This window comes from Pantherophis guttatus, chromosome 1 (genome assembly GCF_059756535.1).
Source record: "Pantherophis guttatus breed Tessera chromosome 1, ASM5975653v1, whole genome shotgun sequence".
NCBI classification, from domain to species: domain Eukaryota; kingdom Metazoa; phylum Chordata; class Lepidosauria; order Squamata; family Colubridae; genus Pantherophis; species Pantherophis guttatus.
This window is the reverse complement of record NC_142063.1, coordinates 125,834,420-125,859,740: the sequence shown is the minus strand read 5'-3', so window position 1 is coordinate 125,859,740 and position 25,321 is coordinate 125,834,420. Positions and strand designations below refer to the sequence as shown.

Here is a 25,321-nt window from a genome sequence, read left to right as displayed (position 1 = left end):
TTAGCTGCCATCTCGAGGTCATCCGGATGTTTTTCCCCCAGCTTCAGTTATGGTTGTTGAAAAGGGAATGGCGGTAGAGCTACCAGAAGCCCATCATCTCCCATTGAGTTTTGTGCTGGCCTTGGGCGAACCTCCAGAGGAGGAAGTTTTACTGCATTATTCCCAGGTTCTGTGCTTTCCCCTCCCTGTTTTGGAATAAGCTGTGTGTCCTCGACTTACGACCGCAACTGAGCTCAAAATTTCTGTTGCTGAGACATTTGTTAAGTGAGGTTTGCTCCATTTTATGACTTTTCTTGATACCGTTGTTAAGTGAATCACTGTAGTTAAATTAGTGACACAGTTGTTAGGTGAATCTGGCTTCCCCGTTGACTTTGCTTGGCAGATGTTTACAAAAGGTGATCACGTGACACTGCAACTATCAAATATATGAGTCAGTTGCCAAGCATCCAGATTTTGATCACATGACCATGGGAATGTTGCACAGGTCATAACTGTGAAAAATGGTCATAAGTCACTTTTTCAGTGCTATTGTAACTGAACAGTCACCAAATGAACTGTTGTAAATCGAGGACTACCTGTACTTTGTAACACAGCTGAGACTTAAGGGGATCTTGAATCAATCTTAGTAATATTATCCATTAAAAATTAGTCACTAAGGAGAGTCTTTTCCCCAGTTCTGATTCTTGGTGATGTTAAAAATGAATAAAGGTTGGGAAGAAAATAGACTTTAATCTGAGAGTTTGTTTTGCAATTTCCATAATCCATTGATTTTGGGCTAGAGCTGATTAGAGTTGAAGTTCAAAACTATCAATCTTTGTTTTTGCTCATATATAAAATTCCATTACAGGACTAAGATTTCAAGATAAAGAATAAGAGATTAATAACAATTATGGGGACTACTAATACAAAATTACAATACTACGATCTAAGTGTAAAATTGTACATACTTTTGGTATTAAAACTGTGATATGGCAATGTAATGTAAATGAGTAAAGATAGCCTAATATAAACACCTAAGATAAAACACAAAAATTAAAAAAACAGTCTGCAAATCAAATAATCTACTTTTCAGAGTATTAGGTTTAATAAACTATAAATTCATATTACAAATATTATGCTGCAGATTTGGCTTATTATTATGATGCAGATTTGATCTAAGATCAAAGGTGTAAAAGACTCCAAATATCTAGAAAGCACTGAATTGCCTATCCCTGCTTTTGGGGAAATGTAGAAATTCAGATTTCAACATCCTGTTGACACTTAGAATTTGATGGACTTTGCATAATATTAAAAAATGGACTTATATAATAACTTTATTTCATAATAGAGTCTAGCTATAAATCCAGGGTGGATTTACCGTAGTTTTCCTCACTGAAGAAAATGATGGAGTTCCTCTTAATTTTATATCTTGAATAAATATGAATGACATTATTCTTTTTCTATTAAAAGATATGTTGGAAATCAGGGATGCTTCCCAGCTTTTTCAGTTGGTTTCATTTTAAAACCCTCCTTCATACTATGAAAATGTTTAAAACATTATTATTGTATGCAGTTGAAGCTTGACATATATCTATTGCATCCCTTACCTGCCTTCTTTCTAGTTATAATTTTTTCTTACATGGGAGTTGTTCTTTGCTTACTCTTTTCCACCTCCACAATAATTACTGAAGTGTGGAGATCAGAAATAGATAGTATTCCAAATGTTCTCACACCACAGATTTTATAAGTGAACATGGGAAGTTTTACTTTCACTGTCTTTTTTTAATGATGGATATTTTTTATCAAGCATGACTCCAAGATTTCTCTTAATCATTGACAATTGCATCATGATTTGCCTACCATTATCCCACTTGGCAATTCATTATTGTTTATTTTTAGGAGTCTTTTAATGGTAAATATCCCTATCTTTTGATATAGGGCACAGTTCAGACTTCCCAGTGTACGTGGCCAACAGGAAAATTCATCCTACCCACTTGAACATTTAGGAGTTCTTACTTCATAATCAACTATGATGATAATTTATCCTTAAAGCCACCCACACTATTACAGTTTTGTAATGAGTAGCATTAGGGAATCTGTGTAAATGTTTTAGCATTATCTGTAAATTATTAGATTTGCTTGCAGGTGACATACTATTTTGTTTTGATGTCTGTTGTGATCATTACAGTATTTTATCTTAGATGGGGCAATGTGTACCTAATCTTTTTATCTGACTTAGAGCTGCAACACTGTACTTATCAGATTTTATTTAATCTCACAAAACACAGAATGCCAAATACATTTGCATAATCAGACATGAGAAATCCTTTCATCTATACATTCACTTGTAGATGATCCATTTGTACCATGGAAAAATTTTCAGTACTTTTTACCATCTGCAGGACTCCTGTTAAATCCCTTTTAAAAGCAATCACATCAATATGCCTGAGAAAGTATGACTAAAAGGATTATGTTTGGGAAATTTATAAATGGGGGGCGGCTATGTAACTGATGTGAAGAAAAAACTGAAGGTGCAAATATAAATTAGGTTTTGTGTGTGTGTGTGTTTGTGTCTATATATTCTCTGATTAACTTTTAATAGAATTCAATGGCCTGTATTTAAAATATTTTTTCTATGTACATAGTTATAAAATGTACTAATCTAAACAAGTATGCAGATCTTTAGGAGGGAAAACTGGCCCCCATTCTTTAACATGATGATACACCAGGGGGCAGCAAATTTCATTTGCTTAAGTAAAGACTTCATTTTCCACCAATATTTCATTTATTTTATACCAGTAATAGATTTGTTTTTCATTTGCAGCACATTTTGCACAAGCAAATATTTTCCAGCAAAATCTTTACCTTTTCTCAGAATAATAACACATTCTATGATGTGAAATGTAGTTTATAATTGCTGCGCAGATTTTAGGAGTAGGAATACCAGTGGTCCTTTATGAAAACAGTCGATGATGAAAAATGAACCCTATGTGTCGGGATTTTGCCAAGCTTCTGATAACGGCTTAATCTAAAGTTGAACTGCACTCACAAGACGCGTGCTGGAGTAGAAAGAAAGAACATACGTTTTCTGTCTATTGCTCTTTCCCTTTGCAAACCAGAGACTTCATCTATCATGCTGTTTCAGAGTGTTGTGCCTCTGGGGCAGTATTCTAAGGAGCTAAAGGGAAAAATGGTGAAAATGCGGGTTTCCAACAGAAAAGAGTGTTGTGGTACCAGATTTTTCTATTTTTTAGAAGGATGAATTATTTTATGATTATATGTATGGTTTTATTATAAACCAGTGGTTGGTTTCAAATTTTTTTACTACCGGTTCTGTGGGTGTGGCTTGGGCGTGGCATGGCTTGGTGGGCGTGGTAGGGGAAGAATACTGTAAAATCTTCATTCCCTCCCCACTCCAGGGGAAGGTTACTGCAAAATCCCCATTTCCTCCCGATCAGCTGGGACTTGGGAGGCAGAGAATAGATGGGGCGGGGCCAGTCAGAGGTGGTATTTACTGGTTCTCCAAACTACTCAAAATTTCCGCTAACTGTTCTTCAGAACTGGTCAGAACCTTCTGAAACCCACCTCTGTTGTAAACGGCCCAGAATTGGTTTTAAGATAGGTGACTATACAACTGTTTTACATTGTATAAATAAATAAAAATAAAGGCCACAGGCTCCCAAGCCCTGATCTATTCTCAAGTCATCTCATTTTTTCATAATGCCAAGATTCTGATACAGAACCGGATTGCTTAAGCATTGACATTGGTTTTCTTGCTTTGCTTAATCACTCTTTGTTGTGTTCTATCTAATGTAGAATATTAATCTTATTGAGCACATATTTGTCTGGAAGAACTGCATTCTTCTGTCCATTGTAAAACTAACAATTAATATTTTATCATTGCTCAAGCCAGATTTTGAAATAAACTTCAAGGCTTGGAAAGAAATTGTTTTGCTGTTTTAGTCTTTAGGGCTGCCGAGGTTATAAATACATAGATCTTGCCGGCTAAGCGCATGAGTAAAAGCCAGACACCTTATACTTAACCAAACATAGTTTCCATAGCAAATGGATGGGATGTAGTGTCATTATTTGTTCTTCCGCTTCTGACAGGGAGAGTGCATGTTGATGATTCTGCTCATTGAACTAAAAGATGTACAAAGTCCTAACTGGCAAAAAATACACTCGTAAGACTTCATAGGATTTACTTCTCCCTCCACCCTAAAAAAGCATTTTTAGAATAGGTATAAGTAGCACAGTTGTTAAGACTGGGAGAATGATGAAGAAATATATTTAGAGTAAAGTCACCAATCTTATGAAGACTTCGATGTTCTTAACAGATACAGTATATGGCACACAGAAATTGAGCAGATAATGACTCCCCCCTCCCCATTATTATTACCATTTGGATCTTCCAACTTTACTAGCATATTATGAACTTGTAAGAATACCTTACAGGCAGACACCCCATATGTACCTCTTTTCTTGGCATAGCGATGTAGGGCTAAAATTTCACCAATTCAATTAGGCAAAAAACGAACAAGCCTTGGTAATCCTAGGTATGATATAAGGAACTTTCAAACTATTAAAAGTGGACGTTTTTGAAAAACAGTAATGGAAAATCTCTTTGGGCCCAAGGGTTCAGGTAAGTAAGCATGTTGAAGGCCACAGAATACCATATGACAGATACACCCCAAATAAGCAGGGGAATCACTATAATGAACTTGCCAAGGCAACATATTGGGTTCATAGGTTATGTCATGCTCTAAGTAGATTGCTTGGTGTTGGCTTTAGCATGGTTTATGAACCCTCTCAATTATATCTTATTTAGTTAATTATGGTTAAATACCCAAAACTGATGATAATGTGTAAATTCAGCCACACTCTCATCACATTCCTATTCATTGGCAGAGCTTCAGGATAATTTGTAAAGGAATCGCTTGAAGCTATTTCTGATGCAACAAGAAGACTTTTTTTTTGAGGGAAGAATCAGATTGGTGAGAGAAGCATTATTCCTTTCCTTCCCATCCATTTCTCCCCTCCCATAAATACATGGAGCTTGTAAAACAGCTTCTACTTACTATTTAAAGACTTGCCTGAAGCCGGGGAGAGTTTTTAAATCTAGTTAGCTGCTGACAGGAGATATAGCTGGGTTCATTATTGTTAATCACATTGTTGAATGAACTGTTCTTGTCTAGATTATACATTTATGCAATCCACTAAACTAGTGTTTCCCAACCTTAGTCATTTTAAGATGTGTGGATTTCCACTCTTAGGATAACCCAACCACACCAGGGGTGCTATTCAGCAGGTTCTGACAGGTTTTGGAGAACCGGTAGCGGAAATTTTGAGTAGTTCGGAGAACCAGCAAATACCACCTCAGGCTGGTCCCAGAGTGGGGTGAGAATTGAGATTTTGCACTATATTTCCCTTGCCATGTACACCAAGCCACATCAAGCCACGCCCACATAACCGGTAGTAAAGAAATTTGAATTCCACCACTGAACCACACTATTTTAAAATGGCTAAGGTTGGGAAACACTGCACTAAATTGTAAGTATAAAAAATAGAACAGTTATGTTCATCCAACAAGCTAAGCCAATTGTAATTTGTTTTGTATAGAATACAGTCAATAAGACTTTTTGCCTTTTGATATAGGTAGGTGGGTCCTGAACCTGGGGGATGGGATACAGATCTGAGACAATATTGAGAAGTCTACTGAAAAAGATGGAACTTGAACAAGAAGCCAGTGAGCTAGATGGGAGTCCATGCCTGACTGAATTTTTATGAGGCAAGAATATTATAATATTATTCTCTATTTGACAAAATACTCAGGCAATTCTGATTTTTTTTATGCCCAGTTGTTATTATCAGGCCAGTTTGATTCCATTTTTATGAACAATGGAAGTTCTGTTCCACTGCCTGGGAAAGCAGATAACTTTGATCATATCAGTGACTTAGTCACAAACTGTTTTACTTTGTTTCATCCACTGTTGGATTCTGGTGAAGTGACTGTAATAATGATATGTATGTACGAGCTAGATGCAGAATTCCAGCAAGCTGGAAGCTCTCCTGACACTTCATGGAAGGAAAAGGATTGGTTAAACATAAGCAAATAAATTATGTGGGTATCTGAGCTAAAAAAATCTTTAGACACAGATTAATTATATCTACATATTTTGCCACATCTCATAATTCACAGTGGTTATATTTTTCAGCCATATTAAAGGTAGTCCTTGACTTACAACTACAATATAGTTCTGCCCCATTTTATGATCTTTCTTGCCGTACTTGTTAAATGAATCACCACAGTTGTTAAATTAGTAACATGGATGTTAAGTGATTCTGGCTTCTCCATTGACTTTGCTTGTCAGAAGGTTGCAAAAGGTAATTGCATGATGCCAGACACTGCAACCATAAGTATGAGTCAGCTGCCAAGAGTCCTAATTATGATCATGTGACCATGGGGTGGTCACAAGATGGTCATGAGAAAAATGGTCATAAGTCAATTTTATCAATGACGTTTCTTTGAACAGTCACTTAAACAAATGGTTGTAAGTGGAGGACTATCTGTATTATACCAGTAATAAAAACTCAGGACAAAATGAAGTCCTTGAAAAGGTGTACTTGGACCAAACTGTCTCCAAATGTTGTATTTGGAACAAGTTATACACTAAGGACTCTACAGACGAAGCTATATCATCGTTTAATTTTTGGAGAAGATAAAACAACTTCTTACATGGCAGTGTAAAAAACAGCTTTCCTAAATATTTCTCCAAAGCAGTTGAAGACACAGGAACATCTCACCAGTATGAATTATAGTCATACAACTGCTATCTGTTATAAGATCCAGTCCTAGTCATTAATGTAAACTGAAATCCACTCCTGTGTTGCCAAATGCAATAATCAATAGCTTGCACTTGGCAACTAGAAACTACCATTATAAAAAGGTATCATGATGACATCAGATGCTTCATATTGAAAAGTTTTACAGTTAATACTCATTGGGATCAGCTTTCCTCCTCTTGCAAGGAGGAAGAGGAGGTGGTGGAATGCTAACTGGCTGCTGGTTTTTGTGCTCTCCCATTGGCCAGCTGAAGGGAGCACTGTTTGCCTCATGGAGAGTGAGCAAGGACGTTTGAAGATGACTGCGTGTTTGAGAACAGGTATGTGAAACTGGTTGCTCTTTAAAAGTTCCCATAGAGATGCAAAGAAAGAGAAAGAAAAAGAAAAAGAAAGCAAGAGGAAAGAGAAAGTGAAAGAAAGAAAGAAAAAGAGAAAGAGAAAAAGAAAACAACCTCAGTTTTAGCTACAATTTTGGAAAGTCAAAGTAGATGCCACTTAAAAAAAAAAGTATGAAAACAATTTAGGCAAATACTGTCCATAGAGAGAATGAAACATCTCTGAACTACAAGCTATTTGTGTGAAAAGTTCCAGACCAACCGTGGCATTAGATAAAGGGAGATGGATGAGATTTCATCAGGAAACAGTAAGGAGGTGTTGGAGAGTAGAGGTATGTATGTATGTGTTCTCCCTTTTGATTTGTACTTTCTCAGCTAGCCTACTGCCTTCAGGTGCAGTCTGGAACTTGAGCCTATTAACAGTGCTAAATTAATTTTGCATACAAAGGAAGTCATGTTCATTATCTGAAGTTAGAGCAATGATACTATCAAGGCAGGATTTAGGAGTAAATCTAAAGTCCCTCTTCTCCAAACAACCAGGCCCCATTATTTAATTTTAAAGGAAGTCAATACAATTGCCATCTCATAAGACTATGAAGTCTAATCTTGCATGTTCTTCATTCATCAAACTCTGCAAAACTTTTTCTACTCAACCAAATCACTCTTTTGCACTGGGACTCAGTTCAAACATTCTAATAGTGTTTAATTTAATGGAATGGAAAATGCGAGTAAATACCAGTGTTTTTAACCTTACAGAATGCTGGCATTTGCTAGCGTTTTTGCTAGATTTGAAGTCCATTCCTTCAGCGTGCAGGATTTCCTCTCCCTGCATGGAAATCCTCCAGATCTCAAATCCAAATGTCCTATTGTTGGAAGAAATATCCATCTGGTTCAGTTCCAAATGGGGAGAAAGACACTAGAAACATAGAGGCTGATTGGAAAGATGGTTTAATGGAGCAGAACCATCAAGCTCATGGTCCTGGTGCAGTTAACCACATGGAGTGAGTGAGGGTTATTTATACCCCCTTTTGGGCCTTGTCCTTGAGCTTCCTGTTCCTGTGCAAGAAATGTATTGTATTGGCTGTTGTCAGACTCCCATGGGTCCGTGTGGGGTCATTTTTTTCTGAATCAAGTTTGGTTGAAGCCTGGAGGGTAGTGCAATGTCCCCAGGTGATTTTGCAATGCAGTGAGCCCTGCTGCTAGATAATCCTTTTAAGTCCTGGAGGCAGGTGTCGTACTCAGCAGGTCTTGGAGAACCAGTAGTGGAAATTTTGAGTAGTTCGGAGAACCGGCAAATACCACCTCTGGCTGGCCCCCGAGTGGGGAGGGAATGGGGATTTTGCAGTATCCTTCCCCTGCCACGCCCACAGAACCAGTAGTAAAAATTTTTGAATTCTACCACTGCCTGGAGGGTTATGTCTTAATCCCATCACCCTGGAACTAAAGGTCTTTTGTTTTGTAGATAGGCTGGCCAGTCCTTCTCAATGGGCACCAAATATCTGCTGGGGGCACGGAGCTGAAGCTCTGAGTTTCTCTCTCCCTTACAATTTCTATTTCTCTTTTAGGGAAAATGTAGTATTCTGCCTTAATATTTCCTAAAATATTTCATTCTTCTAGGAGGGGTGGGTACTAATTTTCTACATTTTCTTCTTTGCAACCTTCCCTGCCGGTTTCCCCATTGTCCCCCATTCACCCAGTCGACTTTCTTGCCTAGGGGCGGCTTCTACTGCTTTCTAGGCCATCACCTGAACCACTACAGCAAACTGGCTCCCTGAAGGGAGTTGGAATTCAACAGCCTTTGGAAGGCATGCATTTTCCCTTCTTGATAGATTCTCTTGTTTGTTTTGATATAATCTAGTAATAAAATCCCATGTCCCAAAAGTTTTTGTCTGATGGGAAAGCTAATTAATGTTAATCAAGAAAGTTACATGAACATTACAGAACTATATAATGTGGGTAAGTCTGATTTTAGTCATTTGAAGGAACTTCCTTTGCATAAAAACAGAAGTTTTTATGCAAAGAAAAATAGAAGTATACGTGTCATTTAAGAGTCTGGGTAGAGTTCATAATGGATTGGAAATCATGCTTTTTTTAATCCTTTCCAAATTTATTTAATGTTTCTATAATTTAATGTTTTGCTAACCTAAAATTTCCTCGAACTGTATAATCTTCATGTAAGTTACATTCTCTTTTTTGTATAATGGCAGAATTAATTAAATTATCAATCTTTCTGCTGCATCTAGCTGTTTTCTTTCTTTTTTAAAAAAGTATTTTCTTTAATGGTTTTATTTCTCATCCAACCTACTGATAGAACTAAGGAGAAATTTTCTGACAGTAAGAACAATTAATCAGTGGAAGAGCTTGCCTCAAGAAGTTATGGGTGCTCCAGCAGAAGTTTTTAAGAAGAGATTGGACAAGCATTTGTCTGAAATGCTATAGGGTTTCCTGCTTGAGCAGGGGGCTGGACTAGAAGACCTCCAAGGTCCCATCCAACTCTGTTACTCTATTCTGGTATGCATTCGAAAATACCTTTGTAATTATGGAATTTATGGATGGGCAAAAAAAAAAAATAGTAGTTGCATGGTACAACTCTTAATTTCTCGAGTATTTTTAAGTCAGCGTGGGTAAAATGGGTCTGACTGACGTTGAAAACAAGCCTTGCCCAGAAGTCAAATTTCAAATCGTTTAGGCGGTTTATAAAATGAACGTACGATCATCTCAAATACGGACTACTATCAACGCGCCACGCCCCCTTGGTGCCTTTTTTTTCCCACAACTTTTAACCCCGGAAGGAAAACTCCAACCACGCTCATTTGCTAAGTACCCTTCCGCCTTCACGCAAACATGCCCACCCACCCCCCTCGCCCGCGTAAGTGTACTGATGAAGGTATGCAGCAGCCCGCGTTGCGCCTATACACCATTACGGCACACGCCTCATGAACGCATGCGCAGTCCGCGCGCTGAGATCATCGCTCCGCCCCGTGCTTCAAGATTCCCCCCCCCTCCTCCTCCTCCCTTATCGTTCTGATCTGATTCCGTCACCGTAGATAGGTTCGCTCGTTCTCTTTTAGCCTTCCGTAAAGCTCTTTTATCTTGGACGTGGGGAATTTGAGGCTAGGAAATTTCGACGGCGGGAAAAAAAAAAAAAGCCCACGCGACCATTGGGAAGCGGGAAAAACCGGGGGGAAAAAAAAACCCCGTCCGCACCTCTGCTGCCACCTAACGCTCGGCGGGAGATTTGCAACCGAGCCCTTATAGCCCTCGAGGGGCGAGCGCACTAAGCGAAGGCCGACCTGCACATGCGTGATGATCATTAGACGCGCCAGAAATACGAAGCGCATGCTCACTTGAAGGTTGGTGGTGTTTTTTTATTTTTATTTTGGGGGGGGTACCCTGGCCCTATTGCGCATGCCCGTCACCGGTCCCCCTCCGTCTTTCCAGCCAAACGCGAAGTGCGCCTGCGTAGCAGCGCTTCCATTCTTACCAAGCCCAAGCTGCAGTTTTCTCGGCAACTACAGGGGCGGAGAGAAAAAAAAAAAAAAAAGCATCAGCCATGCATTGCAGTGGCAGCAGCAGCAGCAGCGGCGGCGGCGGGCGCAGCGCGGATTAAATAACGTCTGTTGCTCCCGTTCCGTCTGAATGTCTCTTCCAGGACGTGCAGGGCTCCAGATACCTTTGCACCCACCTCCAGTGTTAGCGCCGCCGCCGCCACCACCACAGCCAGGTAGTCGATCCTCCCTCCCTCCCTCCCTCTCCCCGGCGCTTGTATTGTCATGTTGCATGGACTTTCTGCATGGGTGGGTGGGTGGGTGGAGGGCTTGGGGGAGGGGGAATCGACGGACGGAATGTGGGGGGGGGGGCTTGAGGAGATGTGCATTGTTTGGATGTGCGTGTATGCAAGGCTGGCGGGGCTGATGAAGGAGGGAAGGGAGGGGGATCTGGTTTAGGTGAATACGGTGGATCCAGGCAGGCAAGAAGTGCGGGCGATCCTCGGCTCTTGTCTCGCCGGCCTCCTTTTCGTCTCGGCGAAGGTCACCGTTTTATTTATTTATTTATTTCTTTTTTGCTTCAGATGCGGGAGAGGGGGGAGAGATCGGAAGCGCCTGCACACACACAGATACACAACACAGATACACAACACAGATACACACAATGGGCGGGCAGGGGGAGGAAAAACTCCCTTCAGAAAGTGATCTGGGTGGTGGTGGTGGTGGATTTTCCTGCCGATCCTCCTTTTCCTTGTTTGGGGGGTGGGGTGGGAAATGATTTAAATGCGAGAACAAAGCAAACCCCGTTCGGTTTCGCTGCATATCTCCAGGCCGGTGGAAAGTGGGTTGGGTGATCTGCTGCCTCTTTCTCCCTTCTCTGTATGTGTGTTTTTCCGTCTTCGATCTACATTGAGAGAGAGAGAGAGAGAGAGAGAGAGAGAGAGAGAGAGAGAGTTGCCCGAAAAGTGCAGCTTTTTGTTTGATCTCCGCCACTCCCTGTTATAAATGTCTTTATATCGGAGGTTCTGACTTAAGGCCACGGCTATATAAAACTATATACATTGTATCATTTCAGTCTTCCTGTCGGATCTCTTCAGTGATATATATATTTTTTGGATATTCGGGTTTTGATGTCAGTTTCCCTCCCTCTAAAAGGTGTTACCCCGTTTCTGTAACCAGTCTTTTTAAAATGATCTCTTTTGTGCATCTGTGTGTACACACTTAACTGGGATTTGTTATCTGGGTACAAAATGAAGCTGTATATATATATATAGTATTTCTTGGAGTTATTTCCCTACACTTGGGTCTCAGAAGTTTAAATGATGAAAGGTTATGAGTAGTGCTGAAATATACAGAGATGTTGGAGGAATACTGTATAAAGAATTTAGTTTTGTGTTCACCTAAATAATTTACCGATGATTGGATTTGCACCATTATCTCTTAAACATCAGTGGTATCATTATTCAATCTGCCCTTTCCAAAGTGTGAATTTATCTTGCAGTAAGTGACCAAGTGCTGTAGTTGATTATATGCCATCAAATCAGTATTGATTTTTAGAGAACACACAGATAGAGGATGATCTGTTCCCAACTTGGCCCTTCAGGTCTTCCAGTAGTGTACTTATCATCATTGCAATCAAGTTCATCCATTTATTTTTTTTTTGGTTGTCATTCCCATCTTTTTCCTTCTACCTTTCTCAGTATTCCAGGTTTCTCAAAAGAGGTAGGTCTTCTCATATCCAAAATAAAATAAGTTGAGTCTGATGCTTTGTGCCTTAAGTGAGATTTTTTTCTCTTGACCGGTTTGCTTTCTTGGCTATCCATGGTATTCTCTGGAGTCTTCTCCAATATTAGAGTTCAAAAGCATCAATATTCTTTCCATCCTGCATCTTAACAGTTGAACTTCTGCCTCCATAGAGTGTGAGATCGGAAACAAATGCCTGCTCAATTCTAATCTTTGTAAATATATACACACCATGGCATCTGAATATCTTTCCATTGCTACCCTAACAAGTGCCAGTTTTCAGTATATTTCTTGATTATTTCCATTATTGTTTGTAGATCTTCATAAAAAGTTATCACCTCTGTACGATCTCTTTCAGTTTTAAGGGTGGTTGGACTATCTGTCATCATTAGCTTGGTCTTTATATGTAAGCATAGTCCTATTCTTTTCACTGTGTCTTTGGTTTTCATTACTATAATATTTTCATTTGTCAAAATAGTATTATTGACATAGCACAGGTTATTGATTTTTTTTTTCTTCCATTTTTAAAACATGCTCATCTTTAAATCCAGCCTTCTTTAATATATACTTAGCATACAGGTTAAATCAATAGAGAGAACACATCCTTTGCTGATCTGGAACCACTCTGTTTTGCTATTTTCCATCTGGACCATGGCTTCCTGTCTTGTGTATAAATTTTGCATGCAGACAAATGAAACAGTCTTGGAATTCCTATTTTCTTAAGAACATTCTAAAATCCTTGTTTATACCTCTTGCTCTTCAGCTTTTTCGAAAACCAGTTCAAACATCTGGCATGTACGGCTGTAACCTGTATCAGATGATCTTAGGTACTATTTTCCTAGTATGTGAAATTAAGATTTAGATTAGATTTAGATTTATTGAATTTATATACCGCCCTACTCCCAAAGGACTCAGGGTGGTGAACAGCCAAAAGATAAAATACATGTAATACAAATGTTAAAAAACCATTAAAATAGAATTAAATAATTTGGCCCAGAAAACAAAATTTAAAAACCCCAATTTTATATGACAAATTTAAAATTTAAAAAATTTAAGAAACAGTTTAAAAAAGAGTTTAGGCCAGGCTGGCCTGCTGAAATAGGAATGTATTGAGGGCACGGCGGAAAGCGCGCAGATCAGTGATCCTCCGTATCTCCGGGGGAAGCTCGTTCCAGATGGCAGGTGCTCCCACAGAGAAGGCTCTCCCCCTGGGGGCCACCAGTCGACACTGTTTGGCCGACGGCACCCTAAGAAGCCCCTCTCTATGGGAGCGTACTGGTCGGTGAGAGGCTACTGGTGGCAGAAGGCGGTCTCGTAGATGCCCTGGTCCTAGGCCATGGAATGCTCTAAAGGTGGTAACCAAAACCTTGAAGCACACCCGGAAGACCACTGGGAGCCAGTGCAGCTTGCGCAGGAGGGGGGTCACATGGGAGCCCCACGTCGCTCCCATAACCATCTGCGCGGCCACATTCTGGACCAGCTGGAGGCTCCGGATGCTCCTCAAGGGGAGCCCCATGTAGAGAGCATTGCAGTAGTCCAGGCAGGAAGTGACGAGGGCATGAGTGACTGTATTTAACGAGTTCCGATCCAGAAAGGGTGAACTGGCGAATCAGGCGAACCTGATAAAATGCCCTCCCAGCCACAGCCGTCAGATGCCCTTCTAAAGACAGCTGTGAGTCCAGGAGGACACCCAACTTGCGGGCCCTCTCCGTGGGGGCCAGCAACTTGCCCCCAATAGTCAGTGATGGCACCAACTGACTATATCAGGATGTTGGAAACCACAGCCACTCGGTCTTGGATGGGTTGAGCCTGAGTCTGTTTCTCCCCATCCAGATCCATACAGCCTCCAGGCACCGGGACATCACTTCAAGGGCATCATTGGGGTGGTCCGGGGTGGAGATGTACAGCTGGGTGTCATCAGCATAACTGGTGGTACTTCACCCCGAAACCTCGGATGATCTCACCCAGCGGCTTCACATAAATGTTGAACAGAAGGGGCGAGAGGACTGACCCTTGTGGCACCCCGCATACAAGGGGCCTCGGGGTCGACCTCTGCCCCCCTGCCAACACAGACTGCGACCGGTTGGAGAGGAAGGAGGAGAACCACTGCAACACGGTGCCCCCCACCCCTAACTCTTCCAGCCGCTGCAACATGATACCATGGTCGATGGTATCAAAAGCCGCTGAGAGGTCTAATAGGACCAGGACAGAGGAACAACCCCTGTCCCGAGCCCTCCAGAGATCATCAACCAATGCGACCAATGCCATTTCCGTGCTGTAACCAGGCCTGGGTAAGGATATCATACCATAATTTCCACATTGTTTTAAATTGTTCCACATTGTTTTAAATCTAATTTCTTTGATATTTTATATAGATTGACTTCTTCCAATCATTTGTTACTGTGTAATTCTCCAGATTTGCTGACGTAATTAGGTTAGCATATTTATTGATTCTTCTGTTGCTTGCCATATTTCTGTAGATGTTCCAATTTCTGTAAACTTCCAATTTGGTAATAACCAGAATGCTGATCTAATTTCATCTTCTGGTATTACAATTCTTATAAATGTTTCTTATTCTTATATTTCTTAGATAATTTTTCTACAGTATTTTGGATCTTGTTGTTTGTACTGTATACAATTTCAGTATTCTCTTTCCATCTTTGTTTAATGTTTGGATCAGTCCACTGGTATCTTTTATTATATCAGTTCAAGGTTGGCACCTCTTCCTCAATTCAAATAACTTTTGGAAAGCTTTCCTTGTTTTTCTGTTTCTGTTTTCATCTTTGAGGTTTTTACAGAAGTCATTGTAATATTGCTTCTTGTCTCTTCTATCAGTTCCCTAAAATTATTTCTTAAATTCCTTTCTGAGAAATTTTTGGCTTTGGTTTCTCCTCTCTTCTTGGTAATTTCTAGCATTTGTTCTGATACCTAGTTTTTTGTTTGTTTTTGCTGCCCTCGTTTTTGGGAGTCTCTTTTCATAGTTAACCTGAGCTACTACTTTGGTTTCATTCCATAGTTTCTCTGGTTCTCTATATATGAGATTCAGGACTTCAAAGTAATTGCTGATTTCTCCTTGAAAATGGATATACTCAAGATCATATGATGGAAACCCATTGGCTTCCTTTAATTTGGAACATGAACAGGAGAATAGTTTGTGATCTGTTCCACAGTCATCACCTGGTTTCTGATGCTATAATTGAGCTCTTCTCAGTATCAGTAATATAAGCAACTTGATTTCTGTGTACTCTGGTGATAACTATGTATAGAGGCATTATTTTGATTTTCAGAAGACTGTTAGCAACAAAGACATCATTGACAGAGATTGACCGATTGATATCATGACCGAATTGACCGAATGATATCATCATTCTCATGCTTCATTACTCTTTATAGGCCATACAGTCCAACTACATTTTTCTTAATATTTTCAATTTTGAAATCTCAGCTTGCAACCATAGCCAATACATCTTGCTTGCATGTTCTGTTTTTTTCAGATTGAACTTCTTCTTCATCAGTGGTTGGAACATAAATTTGGATAACCATTATACAGAAAAGTTGCCCATGAATCTAATTGATACTCAATCATTGATGGCATTGTCTTTGCCATTTTTTTTCTGATTATGAAAGCAACACATTCATTGTTTTTCACATCCCAAGTATTAAGCAGTATGATTTTCTGACTGAAATTGTCCCATTCCAGCATTTCATTCATTGATATCAATGAATTAAATAATTCATTGTATAATCAATAAATTAAATATTTCACTATGTTGTGCTTTTCCCTGTTCATGCTTCTTATATACCATGTTCCTGCTACAATTCTGTTTTTGCAGCTTCAGGTTATCCTGCATGGCAGTGTACCAGCAACTAAATATCCCAAGGATTTAATCCAGCCACATCATAAACATTGATACTATGAAATATCTTCAGCTCTATAGCATATTGAGTGGTATCCAACCGAAGGGGCTTGCACTATATCATCAATCATTTTATCTTGCCTGTAGTTTTCTTGATAAAACTTAGGAGTGCTTTACCATTGCCGCCTCCTCCTGTGTAGTATAAAACAGCAGTCACCAATTAGTGGTCCATGGACCACTGGTGGTCCATAAGAAAATTTCGGTGGTCCACAGAAAAATTATTTGCATTTTTTTATATTGCACTAAATCAGAGGTCCTCAAACTATGGCCCCTGGGCCGGATACATACAATGAACATGTTGCTGCAGAGAGTCTCCCCCTTCGGGGTCTTTTTGTGCGAGTTGGAGGGGGGCAGAAATTCCAACGTGGGGTCTGTTTCAGCTTCCTGGTGCAGGGCTTTGGGCGAAGGGTGGAGGGAAGTGCCGCTGGTGGCAAGGAGCTGGAGAGCCTTGTTCCAGTAGGACTGCATCATGACCTGGAACTGGCTGACCATCTCAGCTGAGCCTCCAGGCTCTGGTACCTGGCCTTGCACTCCCGCAGGTCTTCCCTCTGCTTTGAAAGCCTATGCTCGTAGTCCTCAGTGAGGTGCTTCTGCTAAGCCTCCTTCTTGGTCAGATCCAATTTGAACTGAGACAGCTGTTTTGCCAACTCTTTCTCGTGGTGGCTGCTTAACTCCAACACCTGCTTCCTGTTGGGGCCCTAAGGAGCCTGGATGGGCAGGCAAGGAGGGGCTGGGAGGGGAGAGGCGAGTAGAGGCCGGCGAGACGCCTTTCAATGTGAGTGACATTGAGTTGACCACACCCACCCAGTCACATGACCACCTAGCAACACCCACCCAGCTGGTCATTAGGCAGTGGTCTGTGGGATTTAAAATTATGAATTTAGTGGTCCCTGAGGTCCGAAAGGTTGGGGACCCCTGGTATAAAATTATACTTTTGCTGTTGTTTTTCACTCATCCTGCCCAGGAACAATAGTCTGCAATGATGAGGCAGCATATCTGCAGTTGGGCAATTATAACACATCTCTGCATCAACAATACTTGTATTTTCAAGTAGTAGTTGTATATGAGGGATCTCTGATGATCGCTTAAGTTGATGTCTTCCAAGTATTTGTATTATAATTCTCACATTCCTTGATCACTGAATATGTGGTCTGGCCTTCTGGGGAATCTAGTCTAAAAATCTGAATGCATGAGATAGCCTATCATAGTATCTAGCATGCCACTTTTTGAACTGGTCATTTCTTACTTTTCATATCTTCTTAAAATGATGTTATCTCAAAATGATGAAATTCTATGTTTCTTCCAACAGCATTTATGTGAAGATGAAATTCATATTTTAGCTAACTTTCAAGACCATGACCGCCTAAGTCCTAAAAATCTGTTAAATTATAGCAAGACTGTATTTGAAGATAAATAGTAAATTAAAATCAGCTATACGTGTAACTTTGTCACTAGTATATGACAAAAGTTATTTTATGTGTTGTGGACATGTTTGAAGATTTTTTTTCACATTATCAAAAATGAGAGACAAGTCCTGCTGTAATATCTTTTTGAAAACCATTTTTAAGTGATTGATTGTTTTTTTTTGTTTTGTTTTTAATTTGATTTATATGCCGCCCTTCTCCGAAGACTCAGGGCGGCTTACAATGTGCTCAGCAATAGCCTTCATCCTTTTGTATATTTATACAAAGTCAGCTTATTGCCCCCACAAACTGGGTCCTCATTTCACCTACCTTAGAAAGGATGGAAGGCTGAGTCAACCTTGAGCCTTGGCGAGATTCGAACCCTGCAGTAATTGCAGGCAACTGGTCTTAATAACCAGCTTTTTAATAACAGGCCCCTTAAACCCCTGTACTACCAAGGCTCTTCTTGAAACTATACATTTATTTATTACTGAAATAATAGATGATGATACCTATTTATATTGAAATCAGTGTTTTGATTTTTTTAATATAATAATCATTTCATTATCCTTATCCTATGCGCATATCCTACTTTTATGTTTTAAAAATATAAGCATGGACTGGATTCATACTTTAGATATGTACATTTAAAAGTGTTGCCTGATAAGTTAGCCATGACTAAATTAAGTCATCTTGATTGTAATAACCTACTGAATATAAGAATGACTGAATCTATTTTATAGTTTCCCCTCAGTAAGCCTTGTCTGAATTCTAGAAGAAACCTAAGGCATTCCTTGTCCTCTAGTACATGTTGATTGGATAGCATATTATTCCGAAGAAGCTTTGTACTTCGGTAGATGTATAAGTTCTTTTCTTGCTTGCTCAAAAATGTTGGACTTTTTTGGGAAAAGTCGGAGTTGCCTTATCTATAGTTCTTCCTGCCTAAGCTGGGGATCATCAGTAAAATTGGGTTATAATTCTGTACTGTACTTTCACTTTTGCTAGTTTCAGACACACTGTTCCTGATAGTTGCTAGGCTCTTCAAGGAGTAGAGATAAAGTATGTGTGGAAGGATTGGGTACCTTGATAGTGAAGACTATATTTTAAGACATAAAATATATAGTGCTGCTGGGAAGAATTCCTTTTGAAATTTAGGAAACAGGCTGTCAAGTGTTTTGATTATTGAATTAAATGGATCAACTGTTTGATTTGGCATAGTAGCTTCAATTCTGAATTTGGTTTGCAGAATGCTAAACAGAAAACATATTTCACTGTCATTTAATCCATTTAGATAAATGCATTTTTAAAGATGTCTTTCGTGAACACAACCCTCGCTGGAAATGTTGCACTTAATATCCCATCTCCCCCTGTACCATGGTATAACAGATTAGGAAAGGAAGGTTCAGTTGTTATGACAAAGTGTCTTATACAGGTAGGTATTAAAATGCATGTGTGTGGATTTTTTTTTTTTTTTAGTTTTGTTAAATCACCTGAGTAAATAAAAATCAGTCTCGGGGATTAGAATTGTGTAACTGTTCCATAAAACCTGACACGTGGGAAGGAAATCATTTAAAGGAGATTCGTTGGTCTTCAAAGTCAGCGAAGGTTAGTTTCATTAATGATTGTCTGGAAAAATCTACATTTCACATTGTTTCCATAAGTGATTTAGCCAAAAAAAAAAAAAAAGCCCCATTGATTTAGAGCATGCATGTTTTTGGGGAAGGGATGTTGGTCTTACCATGATACATTCTTTCTCGTAGTGTAAAATGGGAGGTTTTTGGGGAAAGACCTGTTGAGCCAAAGTTTTTATGTGCAATTACATGACTCTGTATAACTTGCTTTCCTTGATATTGTGATAGAGGAGCATCTTGAGACCTAAATGACGAGAACGCTTAATTACCCGTACTTTTCGGAGTATAAGGCGCACTCCCCCCCCCCAAAAAAGGTGGGTGGAAATGTCTGTGCGTCTTTTACAGCGAATGTTGCTGAAGCCCCACCCACCTGCCGACCCTCACCCTTTTGCCTCTGCCTTCCAGCAATTTGTCTCCTTGCAAATGGTCTTCAGAACCGCCTGATTTAACATGATTTAACATTCTGTTTTCGGCCTCTGCGCTCCCCATTTACAGCCTCTGCGTGTCCCCTTTTGGCCTGTTCCAGGCGGCAATTCCCGCCGCCTGGAACGGGCCGAAAATGGGATGTGCAGAGTCCAAAAATGGGACATGGGGAAGTGGCGATAGGTGACAGCGCTGATGGGCAGCGACGGCACCGATGGGCAGGAGCAATTCCTGCAGCCTGGAACAGCTGATAGGAGGTATTTCCGGGAGGCAGATCCAACCACCAATCAGCTGCTCGTGCTAAATTAGGCAGTGCTGAAGCTGACCAGGCTGTTTGTTGCTTGCTGCAAGGAGGCAAATTGCTGGGAGGCAGAGGCAGATTTTTTCCCCTTGTTTTCTTCCCCCAAAGCTAGGTGCGTCTTATACTTCCAAGCATCATATAGTCTGAAAAATACAGTATATAATGGAAAATAACAGTGATGAAACACTGTTACATTACATTAGCACAACACAACTACAGTAACTGAGTCTATCACCATTCTCTAGTACCATGACCTACCCAGTGATCTAGTGGCAGGCAACTGATGAAAGCTGAATCTGTCCGTGTCAAATACAGAGTAATTGTCCAAAGTAGTATTCCAGCTTCCTATTGATTTGACAACTTCTCTCACTTTAGAATTCAAACAATGTTAAAAGGCATGGCAGCTTGATAGGATTGGAACAAATGGAGGATCATTCAGGGTCAGAGGCAATGGGAATATATTCACTGGGTAGATATGAAAAGTGAAAGTATATCATAAAAATCAAATGCCTGCAGCAGTGGCTGCTCTAGACTCTCTGTCTCTCTGTCTCTTTGTTTTCAGAGGCTGGAAAGAAATGTTAACCTCAGGTTAACCCTCTCTTTTAAAGCTTTGATACTTTGGATTTTTGGGGAAAGCATAATCCTAACCCAAAAACAAGTGATAGGGTTTCTATAACCCAAGACGTTTTAATTAACTTTGTTTTTAAAAAAATGGATTGTAGGCATAATGTGAACTTTATTATCCTTAGTTGTCCAAAGATTCCTAATTCTGTTACACTTTTTTCTTGCTATCCTATCTCTTATGCCAGGAACTGTGTTTCAGAACATTTTAATGGCAACCATTTCGTTTTAAGCTTGTCCTTAGAACTATTTTTTTTTTCAGATTCCTTTAGATCACTGTGGTCCAGGGATGGAGAATCATTTCTAGCTCCTGTCTGTGATGTTAGAGACCACAATAAGGCAGCAATGAACAGGGCTACTGCTGGCAGGTGCCCTTTGTGTGCAGACAAAATATCTCAGTCAACTTAGACAATTTAGAGAGTCTTGGACTCTCACAGAATGCTTGAGATTACATCTTTCATTATCTTCTCAGATGAGAAGGATTATTTTCAATAGTCAAATATCCCAGCATTTTGGGATATTTGGGATATTTTAATTTTGCTGTGATGCCACAATGCATGGTAAGGGGACTTCAGGCTTAGAATATTGTTTAAGCAAAGCGCTTGTAATCTGTAAATGATACTTTATAGATTAGCTACTAAACCCTGGCACAACATGCAAACACTAATCCAGCCATTCTGTGTAGATTAGTCAATTCTTCCAGTTAACCGAATCTTGGTTTGGCATGCTCTGTGAGGTCCCCATGGAAGTCATTGTCACATGGGATTGCTTTGAAGACCGGACTCCCTAGAACAGTGGTTCTCAACCTGTGGGTCGGGACCCCATTGGGGGTCGAACAACCCTTTCACGGGGGTCGCCTAAGACCATCGGAAAACACATATTTTCAGTGGTCAATGGAATAACTTTATGGTTGGGGGTCACCACAACATGAGGAACTGTATTAAAGGGTCACGGCATTAGGAAGGTTGAGACCCACTGCCCTAGAATGAAGCAATCTGTGGGAGAGGGATTGTGAGACAGTTCCCAGAAATAAAGGAGATCAGAAAAGATAATCCTTTTTTCTCCTTCAGTGCTACATGAGGAGGATTGGCTAGGTTCTCATCTCCTACCGAATGGATGGGGCAACTGCAGTTGGCTGTAGATCTCACTCCCCCACCCCGTCTGCCATCATCATTTATAAATTACTGTAACTAAAAGTGCATGCACTTCGAACAATGATCAGTTCTTCCTCTACTTACCCAAATTTGCTTAATCCCCTTCATCTCTTGTTTATTTTGTATGCCTAATCTCCTAGGGAAAGAGCCTCATGCAATAATGATTTCTAAGGGCCATGTGCAAATCCTAGACCATATCCCATAGCTATGTATATGTACATAGTCAATAGAAAAGTAAAGGTAGCTGATAATCGATTGAAAATATAATGAGCGGCTGCTAGGATATTTTTCTACAGATATTTGATAAACTTCCCTCCCACACCTGCTATTCTGTGCTTCAGCAGTAAGGATTTCTTTTTGGTTCGAAAGCTTGATGGTCCTCAGGAATCCAGAGATTAGTAGGTGGAATGATTGTGTGCACCATCTGAAGAGGATGCCATTATATTGGGTATACCCAGTGAACAGCCTGGAACAATCCTGCACGCCACTGGCACTCCAAAAGTGATGTTTACAATAGGAGAACTTTTATACATGCAACTTTAGGTACATTGATTTTTCACATGAACCATGTCCTTGCATTATTAAGGTCCTGGTTGATGTGGAATTCTGTGCATATATAGCTGTATATGCAAAGGCTTCTCTAATGATATAAATGATGTCATTTATGCGATGTTGGTACAGAATGGACTTACCTAGGTCCCTTACATGGTCTGTGGTGAGCAGCCAGAATACCACTTGGAATAGAGAATTTCTATATGAGCTGTAGGGGACGCGGTGGCTCAGTGGCTAAGATGCTGAGCTTGTCGATCGAAAGGTCGGCAGTTAAGTGGTTTGAAACCCTAGTGCCGCGTAATGGGGTGAGCTCCCGTTACTTGTCCCAGCTTCTGCCAACCTAGCGGTTTGAAAGCATGTAAAAATGCAAGTAGAAAAATAGAGACCGCCTTTGGTGGGAAGGTAACAGTGTTCCATGCACCTTTGGCGTTTAGTCATGCCGGCCACATGGTCACGGAGACGACTTCGGACAGCGCTGGCTCTTGTGGCTTTGTAACGGAGATGAACACCGCCCTCTAGAGTCGGGAACGACTAGCATGTATGTGCAAGGGGAACTTTTACCTTTACCTTATATGAGCTGTAGCAATCTGAGATACTGATATTTGAATTTGAAAGGCTATGTCAGTTTCCAATGTTGGAGGTGACAATCGGGATAAAAAAAGAAATATTTTCAAATGTAAAATTAAGGTAGTTCACTTAAACTATCCTTCCCCAATCTGGTGGCTGTTATATAGGGTGCCACTACAATTTTTAGGATTCTCTGCTCATATGTACAGACCTTACTCTCCGCCCCCAATCTAAATGATTGCAGTTGATCAGCTTTTTTAATTATAGTTTGTGATTACTTCCCATTATTGTATTTTGTGAAGTTAAAAATGTTATAAAGTTAATGAAATTAAAATGGTCTGGCAAAATAATACCCTAGAAAACTATTATTTAACTAGTTCTATTGAGCCAGACTGTCTGGGTAGTAAATCAGAAGACTATATTTTTTCTTAGCAACATTACCAAAATATCTTGAATCTGTCTTGCTGGGTGGAATGTATTTTAAGTGCTTCCAATTAATAGATTTATACTGTGATTTTCCTGACAGTTCAAGACAAAGTACAGTTATAAATCAAACACGTCTTCACATTCCTGCTACTGTGATCCAGATTATTTGGAAAAACAATTAAAATGAGGAAGCAATTTGAAACCGCACCCATAGTTGTTTTTGAATATGCAAGCTAGAAAAATGTAATCTTATTTGTAATAAGTAGCTGTGTTAACATAAACAAGGCAACATTAAAAAAAAGATAATATGCCCATTCTTATTTAAAATCGAATTGCTTTTATCTTTTGCTTCTGATTTTCAAGAAAACCTTCTAAATGTTGAGCTTGTTTTCAGCATTTTTGCCCCTTTTGCTGTGCTTCTGATAATTCGATATTAAATAATTTGACATTAAAAATAATAATCTCAATAATTCGACATTAAAATAATTTGTTATCTCTCTATTTTTAGTATCTCTAATTCTGTCCCACTTTCATTTATCAAATGTAATATAGTCATATTTTATAAAGAAACAATGATCATGGGGGATGAATTGGTTGAAGTGGAATGCTGGAAATATATGGTGTGCCCTAAAGGTTTATTTATGTATGTATCTGTAGATTACTTCGGTCAATCAATTCTAAGCAATGTAAAGGAGTACATTTTGAAAATTTACTGAAAAATAATTAGCCGTCAAAGCTGTAATTTAAAATCTGTGACAGTACTACTCAAGAAACATGATTAGAACTGGATTAGTATCTTACCTGTTTTAATTTTCCTTCGATATCAATCAACTCAGGTTTTCCCCCCATAAAAGACACATTCTTTTCCAAAATATTGCACCTAGTCTTAGTTAGACATAATGGTAGAACTACACAGGGCAATTTTGTTACATTTCTCCTTCTCACCACTTTTGGGAAAAGATCTGAATTATTCACATAATTTAAAAGGCTGGTACTTTCCAACATAGGCAACAAGTTTTTTCATAGTCTCTATGCTGAGCTTTTAAAAGTTGATGCAGGTTTGTACCTGCTTACAGAAATTAAGATCTATTGAGTTGATTGTCACTTAAATCTGTCTAGACTTGTTTAGGATTGTAGTAGTATTGGTGCAGAACAAACAATAGAGTCTGTGTCCATTTATTACTTATTAAGACATTTATCATGATGTGAGGAGGTAGTTATTTATTTAGCCTTTTCATTTTTAAGCAGACCAGGGAAGCATATGAAGTGTAATTTCCCCTAATAGAAGATGACACATGGGTTGGGGGAGGTAGGATCTGTCTTGGTGCAAGTTTATTGCCTCCCTAGTGGGGCCAATAAACTTGCACCAAAACAGATACTGTGAACCAATCAAATTTATCCATAAATTGGACATCCAGTATTTGCAGGTTGGCTCTTCTTTTGCATGGTGGTAGATCTATTACTTTAAAAATGGCATCTACAAAGACTATGGTTTTCTGTGTTTGTTTGATGTATCTCTGGCTTTTCCTCATGAAGCTTAGGATGGCATGCAAGCACTCCTTGCGTCATTTTCCCCCATGCCAATAACTACACGATATATGTTGTTTCATTAGATATACGCTGCTGAGTGTATATGGCCAGGATTATTTACGTATTTATTTTTTAAAACCTTTTTATAGTTGCTCAACGTCTAACCAGTTCTGGGCGGCTCCCAATCAAAAGTTAAAACAACATATAAAATCATATTAAAACCATAAAGCTAAACAGATTAAAATATTAAAAACAACAAAGACCTGGCACCTTCTAATGTGCAATTATCCGATGTTATCCTAGTGCTTGTGGGAAAAGCCAGATCTTTAAAGCTTTACAGAAGGCTATAGGACAGTGATGGCTAACCTTTTTGTCATTGTATTCCGAAAGCACGCATGCCTGCACCCA

At 39.6% G+C, this 25,321-nt stretch overlaps 1 protein-coding gene across 12 annotated transcripts in view; it reads left to right on the top strand.

The window, feature by feature from the left end:
• The first annotated feature begins 9,975 nt into the window (after positions 1–9,975).
• CLASP1 (cytoplasmic linker associated protein 1) overlaps positions 9,976–25,321 on the top strand; it is a 236,845-nt gene continuing 221,499 nt past the window's right edge. For 5 of the 12 annotated variants that reach the window (XM_060687902.2, XM_060687900.2, XM_060687901.2 and 2 more), the window contains exon 1: positions 10,466–10,881. The gene's annotated coding sequence lies outside the window, so the exon portion shown is untranslated. Of the gene's footprint in view, positions 10,882–25,321 lie in introns of all 12 variants that reach the window. The other 7 variants (XM_087881741.1, XM_087881737.1, XM_087881740.1 and 4 more) reach the window with 3 other exon arrangements.